General features: G+C 40.6%; 1 pseudogene; it reads right to left on the bottom strand.

Moving 5' to 3' along the window:
• Positions 1-9,300: 9,300 nt before the first annotated feature.
• The window catches only part of LOC110285153, a 65,354-nt pseudogene continuing 50,213 nt past the window's right edge, over positions 9,301-24,441 (bottom strand).

Raw genomic sequence — 24,441 nt, 5'->3', positions numbered from 1 at the left:
ACGGGGCCGTGGAACATCCTTAGCTGTGGGTGCAGAATGCAACCAGAAGGATCCTAACCCAGCTCCTCCACTCTTACTGGGCCCTGTGCATTCCTGTCCTGTCCTGCTTTGAACAGTTATTGGAGAAAAAGTGGCTATCTCACTTTTGAGGCCTGGAGTGAGTGCACTCCGGGGAGAACAGCTCTCTCCTGGAGGTACCTGTGTACAGTGGTCTGTGGAACAGCTTGGTGCAGATCAAAAAAGAATTCTCAAGTGAGGAATACCAAATGGCTGATAAGCACATAAAGAAATGTTCAACATCCTTAGTCATCAGGAAAATGCAAATCAAAACAACCCTGAGATTCCACTACACACCAGTCAGAATGGCTAAGATCAAAAACTTAGGTGACAGCAGATGCTGGTGAGGATGTGAAGAAAGAAGAACACTCCTCCATTGCTGGTGGGATTGCAAGCTGGTATAACCACTCTGGAAATCAGTTTGGCGGTTCCTCCGAAAATTCACCTAGTACTACCTGAGGACCCAGCTATACCACTCCTGGTCATATATCCCAAAAGCAAATGGATGGAACTAGAAAATATCATCCTGACTGAGGTAACCCAATCACAAAAGAACACACATGGTATACACTCACTGATAAGTATATATTAGCCCAGAAGCTTGGAATACCCAAGATATAATTCACAGACCACATGAAGCTCAAGGAGAAGGAAGACCAAAGTGTGGATACTTCAGTCCTTCTTAGACCGGGGAACAAAATAACCATGGGAGGAGATACAGGGGTAAAGTGTGGAATAGGCACTAATGGAAAGACCATCCAGAGACTGCTCCACCTGGTGATTCATCCTATATACAGTCACCCAACCCAGACACTATTGTGGATGCCAAGAAGTGCTTGCTGACTAGAGCCTGATATAGCTGTCTCCTGAGAGGCTCTGCCAGAGCCTGACAAATACAGAGGTGGATGCTCTTAGCCAGCCATTGGACTGAGCACAGGGTTTCCAATGGAAGAGTTAAAGAAAGGACTGAAGTAGCTGAAGGAGTTTGCAACCTGATAGGACAAACAACAATATCAACCAACCAGACCCCCCTCCAGAGCTCCCAGAGACTAAACAACCAACCAAAGAGTTCACATGGAGGGGCCCATGTCTCCAGCTGAATATGTAGCAGAGGATGGCTTTGTGGGACATCAGTGGGAGAAGACACCCTTGGCCCTATGAAGGCTTGATGTCCCAGAGTAGGGGAATGCAGGGTTGGAGAGTGGGAGTGGGTGGGTGGGTGGGGGAACACCCTCATAGAAGCAGGGGGAGGAGGGATGGGATGGGGGCTTGGGGGGGGAGACCTGGAAAGGGGTTAACATTTGGAATGTAAACTGTCCAATTAAAGGAAAAAAGAAGATATCTAATAAAAACTTAAAAAAAAGAAGATAGATAGAGGTGGGAGGAGGAAGAGGAAGAAGAGGAGGGAGAGGAAGAGGGAGAAGCAGTTGTACCAGGAGAGTTTTACAGAGATGGGTTGAAGACAGAACAAGCTAGACATTGGTGAAGACAGGAAGAGTCAGAGAATGAGAAGGAGCCAGAAGATTACAACATATTGCCAAAGTTAGTATGAGGCCAAGCAGAGCAACTCAGTAAGAAACTGAGAGAAGCTAGATTGATCTAGTCAGCTTGGAGAGGACTTTGAGCCAGAACAGCTGAGGTCAGAAAGATCAGGCAGAGATCAGAAAGAACAAGAAAGGGTGAGAGGTTGAAAACATTCTACACCTAGATAGATTATATGAAACCTAGGAACTTTCAGGACGAAGCCTAGGTTAGCAGACAGAGGCAGTAAGCCTGGTAGATGACAATTAGATCAAGAGAATAAAAGTTACTTTTATAGTTGATGTTATTAACACAGTCATTCCTTTGTCAGAGGCATATTTATGAGTTTTTTTTTTTTTTAAGTTTTGGCCTTTAAAATCTTGATTCTAAAATACTGCCTTCAAATCCTTCAAGGAAGTAAATCCTTGAATAAAACAATATATAACTATATGTAACTACATATGTAAACAAAACAACACACACATATAAAACTCTTCTCTTATATCTCTCTGTATACGATGTATATGTACATGTATATCCATATCTGCACATATATTTATATATCCAAGAAACCAAATCACAACAATCTTATTATTTTGTAATTTGGAATATTTAAAGAAAAACAGCTATATTTTCAATTCTGTCATCCACAGCAGTGTTCTCGTGACTTTGCCTTTCTTCCTTTTCATTTGGGTGTGCTGTGAATGAATATGCTTCCATGGCCTCATTGGATCCATAGCATCTTGAAATAAACACCAGAAGTAACTGGAAAAGAAGCACAAAGTATATTACATTTTTTTACTCATCCTTTGAGTCACTTTATTATCTTTTAGGCCTTGGGAAAAGAGCTGTGTCTTTGTTTTCACACGGTGTTAAAGCAGATATTTCATTACAGCCTCCAAGGGGCCAGGATCAAGTTAATTGCTCTGAACTGCATAGAAGTGCCTTAGTCCCTTTGGGCTCCAACAATGAGAGGCTCTGTATCTTCTCTCTCCCCTGCCATTTTAAAGCAGCGGAGCACGAACACCAGCTTTTCCAGCCCACACATAAGATAAGCTCTTGGAATGATCTGTAAATGCTTGGAGGCATGAAGACCTTTACAGACAGGAGCCTCGCAGCAGCAGGGAAGGTCAGAGCCCTTGGCAGCTGCCTCTGGAACTCACTGTGCAAAGTCCAAGAAGCGATTTACTTCCTGTTGTCTACAAATGAGCAAAATTGCATCCTTAATTTCAGACTCTTCAGCAGTGATATCATTTCTCTTCTATGTCCGCTGCTTGCGATTTACAGTGTTGAGTGCTTATCTGCATTCATTTCCTAGACCATTGCTTTGGTACTTTCAAGGTTTTATCCAAGCATGACTTTTATAACCATGTGGAAATTGCAGTGATAAAGGATGCATCAGCAATTTTCAAACCCATTTCTTTTTGTGGAGCCATCCCTCAGCTTCCCTTAATAGAGAGATGGAGAGAACCACAGGTCCTTTTTTTTTTTTTTTTTTTTTTAAACTGTTTTCATTTTAAAAGAGCTTTGTTTTGGTCAATGAGACATACAGCTGTGGAAACAAGGCCAACATAAACTTTACGGTGCTTTTGCATTGAATATCTAACTACCTTTGATTAGATGTGAAAAAGTGGGCTGGCCCACCATTTTATATCCCATAAAATTAGTTTCAGAGGAATTGGTTGTAATGGAAATGTCAGACCCTTTAAATATCGAACCTTTAAATATCATACAGGCATATGGTTGCGCATGTGACTTTGCCCGTTCTTAGATTCTAGTGTGCCAAAATGTCAGAGCTAAAGGAAGAAATATCGGAGGGAAGTGGACTGTTGCTCATAGAGACATGATGGAAACATTAGACATGGTGATGGCATGAGGTTGGCTGCCTCATGGTCTGTTTAGAACAGGGTCATCTTTTCTGTGAAAGTCAGAGCCAGTGTACAATCTACAGAACAATGGAGGCTGTGAATTGATGCTCATGCCTCATTGTTTCCTACACCCCACTTCTTCCCATACTCTAGAGGACTTCCTGTTCCTGAAATACACTAACTGTCAGTATAGAGCTTTAAAAATCGAGTCAGGGAGCTTTGTCTTTGAGGAAGAAAACAAACTCTTCCAACTGGGGAACCCAACAAAGTCTGCTTATGTCTCATATATTCCATACAATCTCAGTTAGGTCTCTATTGGGGTGATAAAACATTATGACCAAAGCAATTTGTGGAGGAAAGAGTTTATTTCAGTTTAGAGCATTCAGATCCCATGCCATCACTAAAGGACGTGTGGGCAGGAACTGAAGCAGGAGCCTGGAGGCAGAAGCTGATGCTGAGACCCTTGAGGGAGGCTGCTTTCTGCTTAGCTCCTCATGGCTTGCTCAGCCTGCTTTCTTATATAATACAGAATCATTTGCTCAGGGGTGGAACCACCCACAATGGCCTAGGACCTCCTCTGTCCATGATTAATCAAGAAAATGTCCTTGCCTACAGGTCAATCTGTTGGAGGCATTTTCGCAACTGAAGTTCCTTTTCCCAGATTATGCCGTCTTATGTTCAGTTGAGAACCGCAGCAGCAGCAGTAACAGTAGCTAGGATAGTTACGAAATAAAACAGTTGTTTATTTTCGTTGTGTTTTTCTGACTACTGGGGATGGAACAAGGCTGGGAAGGATCAGACTCAAGACACAAAGTGCTCTATAGCTAGCAGTGTGACTTTGAGGAAGCCACTCAAATTCTCCTAGTAACAGTATAATAGTGTTTACTTACTAATGTCATGGCAATCTAAGGACATGATCACCCAAAATTCCTTGAAATTATAAAATCCAAATGAAAATAACAAAATGGATGTACTCAGAGGGACATTCAAGTAAGAAGCAAAAGGATGCTTTGGCAATTTTATGCATGGCTTAGACATCTGCTTCATATGGAGACAGAAAAGGGGAAAAGGCAAATATGTTTATATTACATATGGGGCCTGTGAGAGTCCTAAAGCTTTGCAGTGTCTTTAACTCTGCGGAGCTGCAGAGATGAACTTGTTACATCCTGTGTGGTATGGAAATCTAATGTCAGATGAGGCTGGGAAACTCTGCCAGACAAATAAAAGCTTAGGATGACAATATTAGCCTTAGATAACAGAAATAGCAAAATGTGGATGATACCGCAATTCCAATAGGAAGAAAGCCTTTTAAAGTCAACTTGTATAACGAGTCAGCTCCAGTGACAGTCTGAAGATACTTTGACATTCAGTAGAGGCTTTTTATCTAGTGAAAGTTATGTCTGATGGGAGTCATCTTGGTCTTCACAGAGTACACACGTACATGTACCCTCCCCCTGCATACACACAAATAAATAAATGAAAATAAACTCGTACTTAGTAATCAACTGCCATGATGAGCCCAGGGTTGTTAAAATTCAGCTATTGTTTGAGTTGTCTTTCTTTTTCTAAATAGACAGGACCTTGAGCTCAGTAGTCTCCTGGTGAGAGGTGAGGCAACTTCCCTGTGTCTTTCTTCAAGACTTATGAGCCTTTAAGGACACTCATGTTTTCACAAACTGTGTTCTGTTGGAAGGCTCTCTGATCAAATCATTCCAGCAAATGGTGCATGTCCCAACTCTTCCTTAGAGATTTGTTCTACTAAAGAACAAAGGCTTGGTAAATTCATAGAATTAAAGGCTTTCTAAAATATTTTATAATTTTTTTTGTTTTATATTACCATAAAGTAAAATAAATGTTTTCCCCAAATACATTAACAGCCAAGGAGCAGGACTGAAAAGCAACTCTCATCCCTGCCCCACCCCCACCTCCGCAGTCATCGGAGGTGCCTGCCCTTCCAGTTTCATGTAAACTTGTTCAGTGATGGCCTTGCTGTCTAAGAGTGATATCAGGTGAACGGTGGAGGAGGCATGGTTACCTTTTCTAAGTATGTAACTTTGTTGGTTAAAAAAAAACACTCTGGAAATCAGTCTGGCCGTTCCTCAGGAACTGGACATAGTACTACTGGAAGATCCAGCAATACCACTCCTGGGCATATACCCAGAAGATGTTCCAACTTGTAAAAGGACACATGCTCCAATATGTTCATAGCAGCCTTATTTATAATAGCCAGAAGCTGGAAAGAACCCAGATGTCCCTCAACAGAGGAATAGATATAGAAAATGTGGTACATTTACACAATGGAGTACTACTCAGCAATTAAAAACAATGAATTTATGAAATTCTTAGGCAAATGGATGGATCTGGAGGATATCATCCTGAGTGAGGTAACCCAATCACAAAGGACACACATGATATGCACTCACTGATGAGTGGATATTAGCCCAGAAGCTCAGAATATCCAATATGCAATTCACAAACCACATGAAACTCAAGAAGAAGGAAGATCAAAGTGTGGATACTTCAATCCTTCTTAGAAGGGGGAAGAAAATAACCATAGAAGGAGTCACAGAGATGAAGTTCAGAGCAGAGACTGAAGGAATGACCATCCAGAGACTGTCCCACCTGGGGATCCATCCCATAAACAACCACTAAACCCAGACACTATTGTGGATGCCAACAAAAGGTTGCTGACAGGAGCCTGATATGGCTGTTTCCTGAGAGGCTCTTCCAGTGCCTGACAAATACAGAAGTGGATGCTCCCAGCCATCCATTGTACAAAGCACAGGGTCCCCAATGAAGGAGCTAGAGAAAGTACCCAAGGAGCTGAATGGGTTTGCAGCCCCATCAGAAGAACAACAATATGAACTAACCAGTACCCCTCAGAGCTCCCTGGGACTAAACCACCAATCAAAGAAAACACGTAGTGGGACTCATGGCTCTAGCTGCATATTTAGCAGAGGATGGCCTAGTTGCTCATCAATGGGAGGAGAGGCCCTTGGTCCTGTGAAGGTTCTATGCCCCAGTATAGGGGAATGCCAGGGCCAGGAAGTGGGAGTGGGTGGGTTGGGGATCAGGGGGAGGGGGAAGGGTTACGGGATTTTTTGGGGGGAAACTAGGAAAGGGGATGACATTTGAAATGTAAATAAAGAAAATATCTATTAAAAATACTTTATTATTTTCTTTTGTTATAACAAGAATTCCCATTTGAAAAGAAATTCCTAAAACCTGAATCAGTTTCCTCAGCCATGTAATCCCTGGACTGTTTCATGGACACTTCTGTGGCTAGTGAGCTCCTTAACTGCCTGCTTCCTAATGTCAGTCTGAGTACATTGACACAAATGGCAAGGGAAACATTTAGTTACATATTGCTCTTCTCAAGATGTGGAGATGCCTACTGAAGGATGGAAACTTCTGATGATTTGCTAGTATCGTGAGGACTACAGTTAATAATAAGTTATTCTGTTCTTGGTAATAGCTAAGTGTATAGATTTTAAATGCTCTCATACTATGAAGTGACAAGGATGTCAGACGATAGACTTGCTAATTGGCTACATGTAGTCATTCCTTGCTGAATGTAACTATCACACTGTGCACATAAATGCATGCAACTTAGCTGAAAAGCAAAGAAGAATCTTACATTTATTGAATTTATTTATTCATTCCATAACTCTGAGAAAATATCGTTGTTGTTTTGTTGTTGTTGTTGCTGCTGCTCCTTTTTAAAACTAGAACTAAAGTCAGAGCCTAACAAAGGCTAGGCCAGTGCTGGGCTACCAAGATTTACCTAGCCCTATACGAACATCATAAATCATTGCTAATTACCTATATTTCTAGTTTGTTGATGGGGAAAATGGATCACATGCCCAGTGAATAATCTACATAGGACTGGAACATTTGTCTTGCCCCCTCCAAATCCGAAGTTTTTAACAATCATACTAAATGTTTAAGATAAGATAAGGAAGGATGATGATGATGATGGTGGTGGTGGTGGTGGTGGTGGTGGTTGTGGTGCTAGTAGTCATATTCATAGATGGTTGTCAGGCCCTTTTTAAGCTCCAAATACTGCATTAAATGCTATGTATTTTGTCATTTAATTTGTCATTTCTACACTGTCTCGATATAATAGCTGTCATTATTGTACTTAACAATACCTAACTTAATGAATAATAACCTAACTTAAAGAGACTATCTTTTTTCAAGGCCACCATGCTTGCTAACTTGGATTTAATATAAATCCAAGTCTTTGATAGACTAAGCCATTTTAATGGTACAAACATTTCATCCACAAAACCTGGACAGCAGTTGTTGAGTAGGAAGTTGGGGGTAGTTTTTGCACTAATTCCGTAATGAAACACTTTTTTATTCATAGCAAGGAATATCTATTTGCAATCTGGACACAGTGGCACTGCCAAGCCTGTGGAAAGAGCTATCTTGATATACCCATCTTCAGAGGACTGACGTTCTCCTGAGCAATGGGTTCTGAAGATTCACCTGGTCTAAGCTGAGCAATGAGTGCTTTAATGCGAGTCATGCTTCCCACATAGAGCCACAGAGTGGCCACTCACCAAACCACTCTTCAGCTCTTTCTTCAATTATCAAGGGAAGGCTCTGAACCTTCACCCTTCGAAGCAAGGCCCTTAGCCACATGCGACCAGCAAAATGCAGCTTTTGACACTAGCCAGAAGTAAACAACAATTACCTGTCACTTGTCAAACCAGTCTCTTTCAGGACAGAGAAAGCAGTAGAAGTAGGCAATGCTTTTCCATCTGTCAGAGCAGTTATAAGGCCAGAGACCCAGCGTCACAATGTAAAGTGGGACTCTGGAGCTGTGCTGCTCAGACCCCTTTGTCAGACAGAAGACTGGTGAGATGGCACTCAAGCTTAGATTTCAGGCCATCTCCTGACATGGACTGTATTTATTAATGTAGAGCTGTGTAATAAAAGAGCATCAACCATACTGTGAGTAGAGCAAAAGGCTCTCTAGGGAGTTGAGTGGGCTCATTCCAGTTGACACAAATCCAAACCAAAACCTTCTGAGAATTTTCCAGAACTCAGGGAGGATTATACTAATTGAATGCTATATCAACAGGGAATTTTATAAGGTTGAATGTTGAACTTTTCTAGCCTTGAATAATCTTTATCAATCGGAGGAAAAAATTGGTATAGTACCTGCTCACTAAGCTAACTGGAACCCTCTATACTGTGAGTTCATTCTGAAAAGGCCATCTACATTGAATTATTCACTTGTTTGATATCCTGGTATGAGCCACAACTTTCTCACTTGTAAGGGATAGCAGCACCCATTTTTCTTTTTTCTCATTTATCTATTTAGCATCCCAATTACAGACCTCCTCCAAAGTCCCCCCTCATATGACTTCTCCCTCCTCTCCACCTCTGAATAAGGGGAGTTCCCTCCAGGTACCACTCATCCTGGCACCTAAAATCACTGCAGTACCAGTCACATCCTCTTCCATGAAGGCCAATCAAGGTAGACCAGTTAGAGGAACAGGATCTATAGGTAGGCAACAGAGTTATGGTAAATCCCTATTCCACTGGTTGGGGGACCCACATGAAGACAAACTGCTACATATGTGCAGGGGCCTAAGTCCAACCCTTATATGCTCTTTGGTTGGTGGTCCAGTTTCTGGTGGCCCCCAAGGGTATAGGTAATTTAACTCTGATGGTTTTCTTGTGGAGTCCCTATCCCAACTAGGTCCCTAAATCCTTCCCTCAACTCTTCCATAAGAGTCTTCTAGCTTGGTCTAATGTTCGGCTGTTGGTCTCTGCATTTGGTTCTGTCAGCTGCTGGGTGGAGCCTCTAAGAGGGCAGTTATGCTAGCCTCCTGTCTGTGGATCAAGAATGGCAGATACAAACATGGCCTGAGGTTTCAAGGTAGTTGAAGGAGGAATGCAGGTTTAAAATGTGTCCCTATTGATCCTCTAAGGACAGCTCAGCATATTACTCCCCAAATTGGCAGGGGTTGCTACTGCATTCATTTATGTCTGTCTCACACAGGGAACCTGTGTATCCAGGCCAGTCATGACAAATACAGCTGTCAACAGTGTCTTTACATGGTGTATCATTGTGACAAGGCTTTGACTGAAAATGAGGCATCAGAGTCTCACAGCGTGTCCCTGTGAATCCACTGCTGGTGCATGCACAGTGGTAGCTGTCTCCTTCATCCACACCTAGTCCTCCATGGAAAGGTGGCTGACTGACACATTCATCAAAGTTGAGTTCACAGTGGTCTCCCAGGAATCCAGGCACACACTCATAGAAGTAATCCCTAAGAGCATTCTGACATATGGCACCATGTAAACACAGTTGGGATTCACATTCATCAATTTCCAGCTCACACTTCACATCAGAGTACTCTTGAGGACAGACATACTCATATCTTTCTATCTCATGGAAGTCTATAGCCTTAATCATGCAGGGATCAGAAATCCTTTCATCCACTTCCAAGTCACAATGCCTGCCTTGATAGCCAGGCACACAGACCAGGAGGATTTCGAAATTCCAGCTTTCGAGATTCCATCCTGGCACAGAGCTCCATTGTGGCAAGGACTGGACACATACTCATTGTGATCTGTCTCACAGAACCTTCCCGCATAGACAGCAGGGCAGACACAGACAGGGTGCTCAGGGTCTTTAGGGCAGGCGCCTCCATGTTGGCATGTATTCCCTCCATAGGAATTAGTGGCACATTCATAGTTCAGCACTCTGTACCCAGGGGGAATTGGCACAGGAAGCTCCCTTCCTCTGGGGTATTCACACAAGTGATAATTCCTTGGCAGAGACTGGAGAAGCAAGGGTCTTTTAGATTGTCACAGTCTTTGTCCAAATTATTGGCTATGTCTAAGCAACAGTTGTTGTCTCATGGAAAACTCTTGTACAGTTTTTTATAGCAAAGTGAATCCTGGTACCTCAAGTCACTACAGGACCAGGTAAACCCTTTCCCAATGAGTTAAGTTAAAACAATCCAGTTGGGGGGGCAGAATCCACAGGCAGACAACTGAGTCAAGGTAAGCCACCGCTCCAGTTGTTAGGGGATACACATGAAGACCATGTTGCACATCTCTGACGTATATGTGTGTTGGGGGATAGATCCATCCTTTGTATGCTCTTTTGTTGGTGGCCCAGTCTCTGGGAGCCCCCAAGGATACAGGTTAGTTGATTTTGTTGGTCTTCTTATGGAATTTCTAACCATTCCAGGTTCCTCAATTCTTCCTGCCCCCCGCATCCCATCCCAACTCTTTCACAAGGTTCCTGAGCTCAATCTAATATTTGGTTGTGGGTCTCTGAATCTTCTTCTGTCAGCTGCTGGAGCCTCTCAGAGAACATTTATGCTAGACTCCTGTGATGGTTTGTATATGCTTGGCCCACGGAGTGGTACTATCAGGACACGTGGCTTTGTTGGAGTACCTGTGTCACTGTGGTCATAGGCTTAAGATCTTCATCCTAGCTGCCTAGAAGTCAGTCTTCCACTAGCAGCCTTCATATGAAGATGTAGAACTCTCAGCTCTTCCTGAATCATGCCTGCCTGGATGCTTCCATGCTTACTGCCTTGATGATAATGGACTGAAGCTCTGAACCTGTAAGCAAGCCTCAATTAAATGTTGTCCTTATAAGAGTTGCCTTGGTCATGGTGTCTGTTCACAGCAGTAAAAATCTAAGACAACTCCTGTCTGCAAGCATAATATAGTATTATTAATAGTGTCAGAGATTGGTTCTTATCCATGGGATGAGTCTCAAATTGGGCCAGTCATTGGTTGGCCATTCTCTCTGTCTCTGTGACATCTTTGTCCCTGCACTTCTTGTAGTCAGGACAAATATTTGGATGAAGGTTTGGTTTTGTGTGTGGGTTGGTGCTCTTATCAATTCAAGTGGGAGTCCTGCCTGGCTATAGGAAGTGGCCATTTCAGGTTCTCTATCCCCCACTTCTAGGAGTCTCAGCTAGAGTCACTCCCATAGACTTCCTGGAGCTTCCCTCAACCCAAGTCTAAAGCTGCTCTCCCTGCCTCTCCTCCCTGGTGATTTCTGTTCACTCTCCTGACCTTCTCTCTTTGGCTCTATCTACATCTGATCCTCTACCCCCATTACCCTCCCCATCCTCTCTTCCACCCAGATCCTTCCTGCCATCCATTTCCCTCCATACACCTCCATAACACTTGTGAGTGAGATTCATGCATCTTCTCTTGTGCCCTATATCTTATTTAGTTTCTTTGTGTCTGTGGATGGTAGCATGGGTATCATGTACTTTACAGCTAATATCCACTTTGTAAGTGAGTAAATGTCATACATGTATTTTTTGGGCCTGGGTTACCTCACTCAGGATGATATTTTCTAGTTCCTTCCATCTGCCCACAAATTGAATGATGTCTTTGTTTTAATAATAATTGAGTAGTATTCCATTATGTAGATGAACCACATTTTCTTTATCCATTCTTTGGTTTTGGGGCATCTGGGTTGTTTCCAGTTTTTGGTTATTACAAATAAGGCTGCTATGAACATAGTGGAGCAAGTGTCCTTGTGGTATGGAGAAGCATATTTTGTGTATACATCCATGAGTGGTGTAGCTGGGTCTTGAGGTAGAACTATTCCCAATGTTCTGAGAAACAGCCAAACTTATTTCCAGAGTGGTTGCACTCCCACCAGCAATGGTGGAGTGTTCCCCTTGCTCCACATCTATACCAGCATGTACTGCTTCTTGAGGAATTTATTTATTTATTTATTTATTTATTCCTTATTCTTAGCCATTCTGATGGGGCAATACCCAATTTTCACAGTTGGAGAGAAACACATACAAAGGAAAAGAAACATCAAAATCCAGAAGCTCCCGTTAGTAAAGCAGATTACAGTGGGATGAAGCACTTCTTCATGTCACGGTGAGAGGATGAAGAAAGCTGAACTAAACAATGGCACTGGGCATCATGATTTCCATCTGTGGCATAAGATGTGTGCTAACATACACCAATAGTTTAACCATAGATTACTAAGCATGCATCATATGACATGTCTCAGACACACATGCATGGAAGAGTTTGTACTCAAAACTGTTCCTTTTGAAAGATATTTGAAATAGACATGCAGTCGTTCATTATCCAAACATTATATTTTTCTTTATGGTTTATATGAATGCATTATAAGCTTCTGCTTCTCTATTGTAAGCACCTTCTCTAGAATAGGAACAGAGCTCTGTTTAAGATGGACCTTAATGCCCGGAATAGTTTATATGACATGGTCGACACTCTATAAACATATATTAAGTAAAAAAAATAGTCTATGAGGACAACAGAGGATTATTAATTTCACACATAATCAAAACTCTCAAGATGATTCAAAGGAGATAATTTGTATGAAAGTAGCTTATAGGCCATTATATTAAAAAAACTGATTCATGATTGTGGTCCTTTGTAAAATCTCTGACTTAATCATTATAACTTACCTTATTAACTCCAGAAAGGTGAAGAAGACCTATCTAGTTGTCTGCTTATAATATTTGGTCACATGTTTCCACTTCTCTGAAATTAGAAACTTTAGAACTAGTTAAAATACTTTGACTGATTCAATATGATTACCTCTGGTTAGCACTGAGTGGTAATTAAGTCTGCAATTATATGTTCAGATTTTCATATCTTTCTTGCATGCGCATTTTGACAGTAATTGAACAAGGCAGCATTTGCAATACCCACTCTGAAATTGTTTCACAATATTTCATTATACGCCAGATTAATTTGTTAAACTCACAGAGCAAATGAAAACTTCAACATTGATCTAATTAATCCAACTGTGGGACTTCCCTGCTAATATGCCTCAGCGGGAAAAGCCCAAGGGTTGGGCAAAGTTGGCCAAAGTGTCTGGAAAGATTAGGTATGTAATGGGATGGAGGAGAGCCAGATAGTATGCTTTGTTTTGCTTTGAGTTGTTATTTTTTTTCTCATTAAAAACCGCATATTTACGAGAATCTGTACAGTGGGTGAATTAGCAAGCCTTGTGGGGATGTGTATTTGAATCTTGTAAAGACTTGGGAAGTGTCTGTCTGTCTGTCTGTCTGTCTCTGTCTCCGTCTCTGTCTCTGTTTCTCTGTCTCTGTCTTCTCTGTCTCTCTATGTCTGTCTCTTTACTTTCTCCCTCTTCCTCTTCTCTCTCCCTCTCTTTCTTCCTCTCTCTCTTTCCCTGCCTCTGTTTATATGTTTTAGAATAAAATGAAATGACTTAGTGGGGACTGACCTTTTGAAATTCCACAGTTCTTTAAAATATATATATATTCTCATGTGTCTTGCAGTGGGTAAGTGAATTGACCTCTGGTTTGCTGTGCTATAAACTGGAACCTCAAACTACAAAAAACATGCAATATGAAATCCCTTTAAGTATAAGTGTTCTCTCTTGTGAACTGATAAAGAAAGCCACTTTCAATGGCTGAACAGCCTCTTTACATGTCAATCATTATTGGTGTATTCGTTCACTGTGATCTACCACTCAACAAATGCTCAAGATCTATAATAATGAGTCAATGAACATTACAAATGCTGAAGACACCAAGGAGAGAGAAATTGGATCCACTCCCCCCCCCAGAGTTTAAAATATGGTGAAGATGCTCATGTCAATCATATAACTCTCTAAGTATGTAGGGGAACTATATTCAGAATAGAGATAGGAATCTGTTGTGCTCTATAGGAACTTAGGAAATCAGCATCTGCCTTTGTCAGTAAGGTCATAGAAGTCTCCTCTGAAGAAAGGATGCTTGTGTTGAGATCAGTGTGAATGAGCTGTTGGTTCATTTCGACTGAGGGTGAGGAGGTGATGATTTGGAAGGGAAACAGCCTAGGACAAAGTTCTGAAGCAAGAGAAATTAAGGCTAAGGAAAGTACAGGAGTGGGAACACAAAGTGAGAGAGGGTGGGGACTTGACAGCTACAAAGACAGAATGTAAAAGGTAACACTTTTTGGATGCTTGTTATGTACATATAGTCTTCTAAGTGTTTGATCATATTAACTAGGTTAATAATCATGGCGCTTCATGAAACAGGTACTGTTGTGAATCTCAGTTTCCTGGCTGGGAACTTGAGGTACAGAGAGGGTAAAGAGCTTGAAAAAGCAGACTTCTGCAAGTGGTAGAGGTAGTATTTGAATATAATCTTGCTCTAGAATAAAAATTGGAAACATATAATTTGTAGGAGAAACTATTTCTGTCTGAATTTGTATAATGGCAAAGCACAGGGATTCATAGAGATATTGGGGACTCCAGGCACTTTGTAAAATCATACAAAACATTTCTACAACTGTGTTGTGTGAAAGAAGCTAACTTCCATTAGAGTCCCAAAGGGATCTGAGATTCACAAAAATTAAAACCCATAGATCTATATGATTTAACTTTGTAGATCTAGATAAATCATATTTTTTCAACTATGCTGTCAAAAGAGATAATTTGTGATTATATATTAAAAAAGAAGGAAAGAAAGAAAAAATACACAGTTCCTGTGTTCCCTTCCATGTCATTCCTTTAATGGTGTTATTTGCATGATCTTAGGACAAGTCACAACCAGGTGTGTGTAGACTTTAAATCCCATTTGCCACTTAATAAATGCATGACAGTAGATGAATCATGCCAGTTGAGTTTCCATTTCCATACTTGGATTAATAAGGTCCACATTACATCATATAGATAGAAGAACTTAGCACATGAAGAACTGTGACTGAAGTGGAGCAGAGCTGGTGACTTTAGTCAGTAGAATGATGCCTAACGTCACCTTTTGGCAGAGCAATGAGCACTGTCTAGTACGTGTTAACATTCTTTACTGGAGTATACTTCAAACACACTTAGTCTCCACTGCTTTCGTCAGTATGGGCAGGTCCACAGTTACTGAAAAAGAGTAGACTACAAAAGGAAAAAGAAAGGTCAGGCTTCCAGTTGCTCTAGTTCATCATTACAGAGTCCAGCTGTTAGTGCACAGGCTTAAGACAGAGTTCAGACTGTCAGACATGTTCAGTGTCAAGTACAATCCCCTAATCAATTTCAAGCTTCATTAGAAATGATCATTAGTTTTGTACAGTGTTTAAAAGTACTTATATGGCTGTACTTAACTTATATATAAGCAATCACTATTTATATGATTGTGATGAGTGGGTATTGAATCTCTGAGCCTTTGAACAAAAGCTTGAATTTTATGCCTGAGAGAGGAGACACTGGGAAAGAACAGGTGTGCAAGGAGGAGAGAAGGAGAAAGAGCAGGATGGAGGAGATATAGAACAAGAAAGAGAGGGAGGCAGATGGTAAGAGAGAGGAGAAGAGAGAGTAGAGAAGAGAGGAGAGGAAAGAAGAAGAGAGGAGAGGGGAGGGAATGAGGGGGAGGGGAAAGAAAGGGATGGGAGAGGAGAGAAGAAGAGAGAGGGAGAGATAAAACAAAAAGGGGGAGGGAGAGCAGAGAGGAGAGAGACAGAGACAGAGAGAATAGGACAAGAGAGCTCTTCCTGTGGCTGATTTTGGAGTTGGCCATCATGTTTGTGCTTAGAGATTAGCTGATTCATCAGCAGGTGAAGAATACATACGTGAATCAACTTTCCAAATGTCTCAAAGTGAGGAGAATCTGTAGGTTAACTCTATTGAGAGACTATACGTCCTGTGTCATTGAAGTCTTTTACTGTCCCAGGAGAATAGGACCATGTGTGCACATTAGATTCTACTAGGGCTTGCTTACAGCCCAGTTTACATGAACTGGAAGAAAGCTTGGGGAAGTATTCTTCTCATGATGTTGTGGAGCGAGTCAGCAGAACTGGTCTCATTTACTGTGAATCCACTTTCTGCGACTTAATTTACATTTAAGGGAAATTATTTAACCTTCTGTGTCACAGTTCTCTCCTCTGTAAAATGAACATGAATAATTCTCACATCCTGACTGAAGTTGAATGAGATGAATTTGTCTGGTGACAGAGGAAAACAATGTTCAGATACCAAACAAATGGCTGGCACAACTCGAATTAAAATGATCATCAGAATTAGCACTGGTTCTTGTCACTGTGTTAAAATTATATTTTACTTTTGATATTATAATTATATTATTTCTCTCTTTTCTTTCTTCTCTCTAAATATTCCCACATACCTCTCCTTGCTCTCTTTCAAACTGATGACACCTTTTTTTTATTAATTGCTGCTGCATATATGCATATCTATATACATGCATCTTCCTAAGTCTAACCTGCTCAGTCTTGATAACACCTTACTCATCTGTGTGTTTTCAGGGCTGACCACTGGATCCGGGTCAGATTCTACTAGGGTTTCCTTACACCCCAGTTTACCTGAACTGGAAGAAACCTTGGGGAAGTTTTCTTCCCCAAGAAAGACTGGTTTGTAACCAAATTCTAAGTAGTCTCACAGCTACTTAGAATTTGATTTACTGTTCAAATCCTAGGACTATAATCCTGAGTGCCTGAGTTATTTCAGTGACTTAGACTTGGGCCTTTTGGGGAAGAGGATGCTAATGATGTGGGCACATTTACTCTCTACTACATTAGATGAAGTCAACGGTACTTTGAATATGCTAGCTTTTGAAAGTTTCCACTGTATAGCAAGGGGCTGACCTGAGGAGATACCATAGAACATAGTGGCCTTTCTACTTTTCCCAGGACCTGTTGCTTCGCCATGTTACTCATGGTTGCTTAAAAGCCAGTTAGTTCTACATGCTAGTTTAATTACAGAGGTACACTAAAATTTAGGGTCCTTCTGAATCTGGAGATCCCTCTATGCCTGGCAATGGCAGAGACCTCCTGACCAAAATATCAAGGCCACACACACCCTTGCTCTAGAGGCTGTACTTGATGTTACTGGGCAAGAGAGGCTGCTTGGCAGAGATGCAAAAAGCAAGGGGCTGAATCAGACTGAGACCTTTTTGCCAGTGCCAATTTGAGTTGGTGACTCTGGCAAGGCCCTGATTCATAAGGGTGAGTGTGGGGGATTATGGGAAGAAGAGGTCACCATGTCACTGAGTGCAATATTGCAGAAAGATCTTGATGGAAAGTCTTATGGAAGGAAATGATGTGGGATTTCAGTCTATTTCTTGGTCTTTTAGACTCTTAGTAAACAAACGACCCCCTCAGAATCAGCACAGAATCTTAATGACATCTTGCAGTAAGAAAAGATATGGTCCTCTTAGACTGTCACACCGGAAAAGTTCTTGTTAGATATTTGTGTTAGTAGCATCATTTATAATAAAAAAAAACATTGGAGCTGTTATCATAGGCTTAAAAATAATGCAACGTTAACTACACACATGTACCCTGTCACAGACTGAATGTTTGTGTCCTCTCAAAATTCATGAGCCAAGCCTGGACCCCACAGTGTTGCTATATTTGGAGACAATGTTTTTTTGGAAGTACTGAACATTAAGTGGGATCAGAGTGGGGACTCATATGTTAGAAGCTCTGCCTACTTCTCTTTGTATACATAGACCTGTAAAAAAGAGGTGGTATGTAAAAAGACACTGACCACTTGGAAACTCAGAGAAGTTCAGAACACCTGCCTTGCTCACATACTTATCCCGAAGTCCACAAACTTCTTGTGAGAAATACCTTATTGTTGTTTAAGCTACCCTGACTTTGGTAGTTGCTTATGATGCTGGAGATCAGTCCCTTATGCATGCTACACTGGGTCTCTACCGAGTTAAACAGCTGGCCCTGTGCTATTATAATTATATCTTTTTTCAGTGCAACTGAGATTGACTAATAGTGTTTCCCTTTAAATTAAGAACAGTGAAAAAGGATTCCGGGGTAAAACTGAATACAGAAAATGTTAGGGACGTGAAAGAATCAGATATCCACTTAAAAGGTGAAACCAGCCTGTGTAAAATCACATAACAAAGTGATAGCTTAAAATGGTATTTTTTTTTTGTCTTTCAGAAAGTGTCATCTTTGATACAATGTCGTCGACCATCTAGGAAGAACCAATTCTGATAGACACTGATAGCTTCACAGGGCATGTCATCCTTGGCAGTTTATGAACTGGTCTTCATAGCTTTTTCTGGGAAAAATTGCCTTACTGTAGGATTTTTCTGTCTAACGTTAGAATGACTGACTTTTTCCTTTGTCCTGTAATTATATACTTGCTTTCCACAGCATGACTAATTTCTGCATTATTTCAAAGTGATTTTTACAGCATAATGGCCCACAACATTTGCAATTATGATGTCTTCAACTCATAATTACCTGGTTTGTGTTAAATTTCTCTCTTGGTTCTCTCTCATCTTCATCTTCTCACCTCACTGCCTCAGAAGCTAACATTGCTGTATTAGAATTTCAGAAAAATGTGTTGTTCCTAAAAATATGGGGTTTGAAATAAAGTAATTGAAAGATTGGACTATCATACCCTCAGCTACCCAGTATCACAGGACTTCTTTCTTTGAGTGATAATTTTGGAGAAAATGTTGCCTTATATTCTGTTATACATGTTACCACTTGAAGAAAAAAATGAGTATATGGTACAATATTATATATGGGTGTAAAAAGATGAATTAATTTTCTCTCTCTTTACCCCTCATGCTCCCTGTTTACATATGTGCACATGTCCCTCTATATCTGGAGAGATTTCAGATCCACAGTGGTGACGTGATAAACACGTTAAAGAATGATATATGCCTCATGTTACCTCAGTGTACACAAAAGCCTCTGACATAATATGCTCACTATTGATGCATGTATGCAAACACATAAATGAAAAAGAACTGAATAGATTAAGTTCAAAGACTAGGTTTGGAGGAGCCCCTCTCTCAACCTACCTCCTTCTCCTAAGGCTAGACTTTTTGGTGCAAACTCAGGGTCTCCTAGTTCTCCCCTATTGCTCCCTTTGTCTTTCCTGCTATGTTCCCATTCCCTTGTGACTCTGCAGGCCCACATGATCACTTACTACTAGGTGTGCTGTAAATATCTTCACTCATCTTTGTTGGGTTAGTGTTCTGTTCTTTGGTTGCTTTTGCCCCCTCTGAGTCTTAGCTTTGTGTGGCAGCTCTGGGCTCCCCACACTAGGCTGGGACTCAGGTAGGGACCTTTAGCCTCATTTCTGTTCTCCATTCAAACCTCCCCAGACTTAATTTTGTCCCTGTTGCAGCCCACCTTCAGGACATCTTCCTCCAAGCCTGCCTTTATCCCTTGGAGATTCTGTCTCTTGATACAGACTCAAGGTCCCTCTTTCAGCTGTGGCTCTTTCAGTCTTCCTCCTAGTCCATCTACTTTTTAATGAATCCCTACTGACTCACAGAACAGCTCTATCCCAGAGACCTCACAGACACTAGCTTGTCAGGGATTTAAAACTAGTTTCCACCAGAAACCCACAGCCACAATACTTGGCTGGTATTCAGGACCCACAGCTGACACATGTAGCTAGGATCCAGAGGGGGCAAAAGGAACCAAAGTAGAGAATACCAACCTAACAAAGACGAGACAAGATATTTACACCACACACACACACACACACACACACACACACACACACACACACACACACACACAAAACACTTCAAATGTCATAGCTCTGGATTTCTAGATACCAGTGAAAAAGACAGAAGTATTAACTCCCCAACCTAACCCAACCCAAACCAAAGCAATCTGCTTCCTCTAAGAGCCAGCAATCCAATTTCCATGCATCTCCCCCACCCCCAAAATTTAGCTGAAGCACAGATAAGGACTTCAAAATAGCAATTATGACACTGTTTCTGGACTGTAGCCAACATTAACTGTTTTGTGGATCCTTCTTTCTTCCACTATTCTACACCCTTTTTACACCCTTTCAACCTGGTAACACTATATTGGAGAGAAAAAGAAGACAGAAAGAACAGGTGTAGACATTATTATTAGACTACTTCCTCCTGATGAGGGGCATCAAGTCCTCTAGGGTAAATTTGATCTTCCCTGTAAGAATATCTAATTTCTTCTTTACATATGACTACTTAACAAACCATAGCCAACAACAACCAATAACAACCAACAACCCACCCCACCTTTCAGAGTCCTAGCATTTTACACCCTCTAAAAAGTCCCCAGTGTTCCAAATGTCATGCAACTGCAGAAACTATATGCAGCTGGCAGAATTATGCCCCTGTTAGAGCCTGAGATAAATCATAGCTGCTGTGGATAATCTGAAGCAGCTCCATATACCACTTCTGGGATTAAAAGAAAAACACATTCCTAAAATATTTCTGTGTTTTTCAATGAAACCAAAAACTCCCAAATTGTCACTACTAAAGACTTTAAAGACAATATGAATAAGTGCCTTAATGAAGATCATGAAAACACAAACAGTTGAGTGAAATAACGGAAACAATTCAAACTGTCAGAATAGAATTGCTAGAGAAAATCTAAACTGAAATAGACTTAAGCTGGAAATGAAAAATCAGGATGACAAAGAAAAATGTCTGAGGCATACCTAGCAACAGTTTAGAAGATTTGAAAGAGATAATTTCAGGTCTTGAAGACAAAATAGAAGAAATAGATAGTTTGGTCAAAGAAAACACTAAATGTTAAAAGAAAAATTAAGGAACAAAATGTACAGGATATCAGACTATACAGGAAAAGGACTAGACCTATGTACAATAGGTCTTGGTGATGCACACCTGTCTCATTTACATAGTGTATTCTACTTTTAGAACCTTGACGTGTACAAATGGTAAAAGAAGAAGGATGAAGAGTCTCATGTCTTCCTTCTGCTCATTAGAGGCTTCATGAGACACAGATGGATTCATGATCATGTTTTCTCCATCAAATCACCTCTGTTTTGACCCACTCATGTTAGAATGAATGGTTTCCATCCAGGTCATAAATCAAGATTGTATCCCATTTTTAATAACAGAGGCTGAAGGAATGACTATCCAGAGACTGCCCCATCTGGGGATCCATCCCATATACAACCACCAAACCCAGACACTATTGTGGATGCTAAAAAGAGCTTGCTGATAGGAGCCTGGTATAGCTGTCTCCTGAGAGGCTCTGCAAGTGCCTGACCACTACAGAAGTGGATGCTCACAGCCATCTATTAGACGAAGCACAGGGTCCCCAGTGAAGGTACTAGAGAAAGTACCCAAGGAGCTAAAGGGGTTTGTAGCCTCATAGGAAGAACAATAATATGAACTAACCAGTACCCTGAGACTAAATCACCAACCAAAGAAAACACATGATGGAACTTGTGGCTCTAGCTGCATAGGTAGCAGAGGATGGCCGAGTAGGTCATCAATGGGAGGAGAGCCCCTAGGTCTTGTGAAGGTTCTGTGCCCCAGTATAGGGGAATGCCAGGGCTAGGAAGCAGGAGTGGGTGGATTGGTGAGGCAGGGAAGGGGGAGGGGAAACCAGGAAAGGGGATAACATTTGAAATATAAATAAAGAAAATATCTAATAAAAAAGAAAATAAATAAATCAAGATTGATGTTATCAACTCTGCTTTCAGGAAGAGAGGTAAGACAGACAGGTTGCTAGAGGTGAAGAAGCAAAACAATATTTTTTAAACTTGGAGCTAAGAAGATGCCTGCTAGTGACTGATCTTTCCTCCCTACTTATGTCTGGGTTTGCAGCAGGCATTTCTCAATATGGTCAGCTCCACTTTTAAGCAAAGTTAAGTTTTTGGAGAAGGATTTGTAGATTGGCAACCTTTATGCCCATGTGTGTGCTCATGTACTCATGTGTGTGCGTGCACACACACAAACACAAACAGGTATACATAATACATATGAGTTCTGAATATACTGTAACTTATAAAGTGAATCATCATAAAAACTCATTACAGTTGCATTAGGTCCTTTAACATTTTTCATGGCAGCCCAGTCATGATGGGGGATGTCCTTGCCAATTGGTTGCAGAATCTCCTTTCAGGCATCTGCACTCAGGTACTAACTGGGCTCTGTTGGAATTTGGGCATCCTTCCCTCATCTAGAGTTCACCATATGACAGGCAAGATAGCTAAGCTTTTGCAATAGACTGTGCCCATCTTTTACAGAAATGCCAGCAAAGCATTGTAGAGGAAAATTCACTTTAGTTCCCCACTGTGCCTAATTATAAATAAATGGTTGGAACATTTAAACATGCCACAAATGAATGACTAGATTCTCAGCAGCACACAATTCTCTTTCTCTGACTTTAGATTAACTAACTGACATCCTTCATCTTTAATTTCCATAAATTAGTCATTGTCCTTACCCAAGAAGGTTTATATTTGTTCATTCCTCCAAGGTGTAGGACTTATATGCACATTAGTTAATTATGCCCCATGGGAAATATCTGAGTGTCTCTTTCTCCTGACCATCTCTGGAGATACTTTTAATTCAAGTTCTGTTTAATAATAGGTTCTTAGAAAAGAAACAGTAAAGATATGGTTAAGAACAATTCAAATCTTGTTTTTTTTCACATGATGTTGGGGATAAACTCATGGCCTTCCACATGCTAGGCAAGTATTTTATCTCTGAGTTGTATCCACAACCCAAAAGCTTATGTTTATTAATTCATTCAATGCACTTTGAGTACAGTGTTTGTGGGAAGCAGTGGGATGTTGGTGCATCTGTAGCACAGTGTGGATGAGAGGGGTAAAAGGGAGACTTGAAGGGTAAACTGAGGTGGCCTTTGGTCTTTGCAAGGACAAGGATTCTAATTAGTTATTTTACTTCTGTGTTGCAGATGCTTTGGGTTACACAGAATCTTTTACACCGGCCTTTCTTTGTACTTATGGTAAGTTCAGAAGGCATGAGAATGCCTTTGAAGTCACATCATATAGAGAGAAGCTGGAGTATTTAAATTTCATAACTGTAGTTTGGAAATCTAATGAATATTTTGATGACTTTTATAATAATTTTATTTGACACAGTTGAATTATAATTTTAGACTAATTTTTCTGGGTAGAAGATAATCTAGAACCTCTTATCATATTTAATTATTAAAACAAAAAATAAATTAATATTGAAATGGTTTACTACTTGAAATTAATTTTAATGGTCTGCTGGTCTCCATGCCACTGAATCAGAACCTATGAATTTAGATGTGTAGCTGAGCTTTTTAATAAGTTCTTAAGAATTATGTTTAGACACTATCAGATTCATACAAAAATTAGATTTTGGATTTTAATCAGTTTATCCTGAAAGTGTATGTCTGAAGTTATCATATTCAGTATAGCTTCATAAGAAGCAATATACAGCTTTAGTAGGCAAAGTAAATTAGTGTTAAAAATGCTTAAAAAGCATGAAATGGTTGTTAGAGGTCAACTGAATATTACTAACAGGATGCATGGCTGGTGAGACCAGCCTGGGAAACAGTTCAACAAAATTCAACTATCTCCAAATTCCTGCTATTGTTGCATTTATTTCAGTGATTTATGCAATTTTAGTTTACAATGAAGAAGACAATCTTCCTCAACAAAAAATTATCCACTCAATCTTCAGTAGTGTTGAAGTCAAGAAGAAATAGTCTATGGGAAACTCATTTCTAATCTTAACTTCCCTCTTCTCTCAAGACCATTTGAACCTTTCTGGAAATTCTCTGGAAGATGTATCTAAAGGTTTGGTTTTTTGGGGGATACCATAAAGTGTCTAGAAATAATAATCCTTTGTGTACATCCTAACAGTTAGTTGTAAAACATTTAAAGATGCCTCTTTCATACAGCACCTCACAAATAGTGATCCAATTCATTTGTAAGAAGAACATTTCATAACACTACAGTGTAAAGTTTTAATGTGTAGCCAAGGCAAAGTCTGGTCCAAGGATGACTTTGAATTCTGCTTCAGTCAAGTAAACAGGGTGGAACCATCAGAGGGGTTCTCATGGTAAACACTGGCAGGAAAGCCACTGTAGACAGTCTAAGCAGCACATTAAAGAAAATAACTGTGTCAGACATCAGGAGTTTTGGGGTTATTGAATGTGGAATACAGAGGAGTCTTAATCACCCATGGAAGGAGTTACAGAGACAAAGTTTGGAGCTGAGACAAAAGGATGGACCATCTAGAGACTGCCATATCCAGGGATCCATCCCATA

Source organism: Mus caroli, chromosome 18, assembly GCF_900094665.2.
Source record: "Mus caroli chromosome 18, CAROLI_EIJ_v1.1, whole genome shotgun sequence".
NCBI lineage: Eukaryota > Metazoa > Chordata > Mammalia > Rodentia > Muridae > Mus > Mus caroli.
Note: the sequence above shows the minus strand (reverse complement) of the source record. Positions and strands in the feature narration are given on the sequence as shown.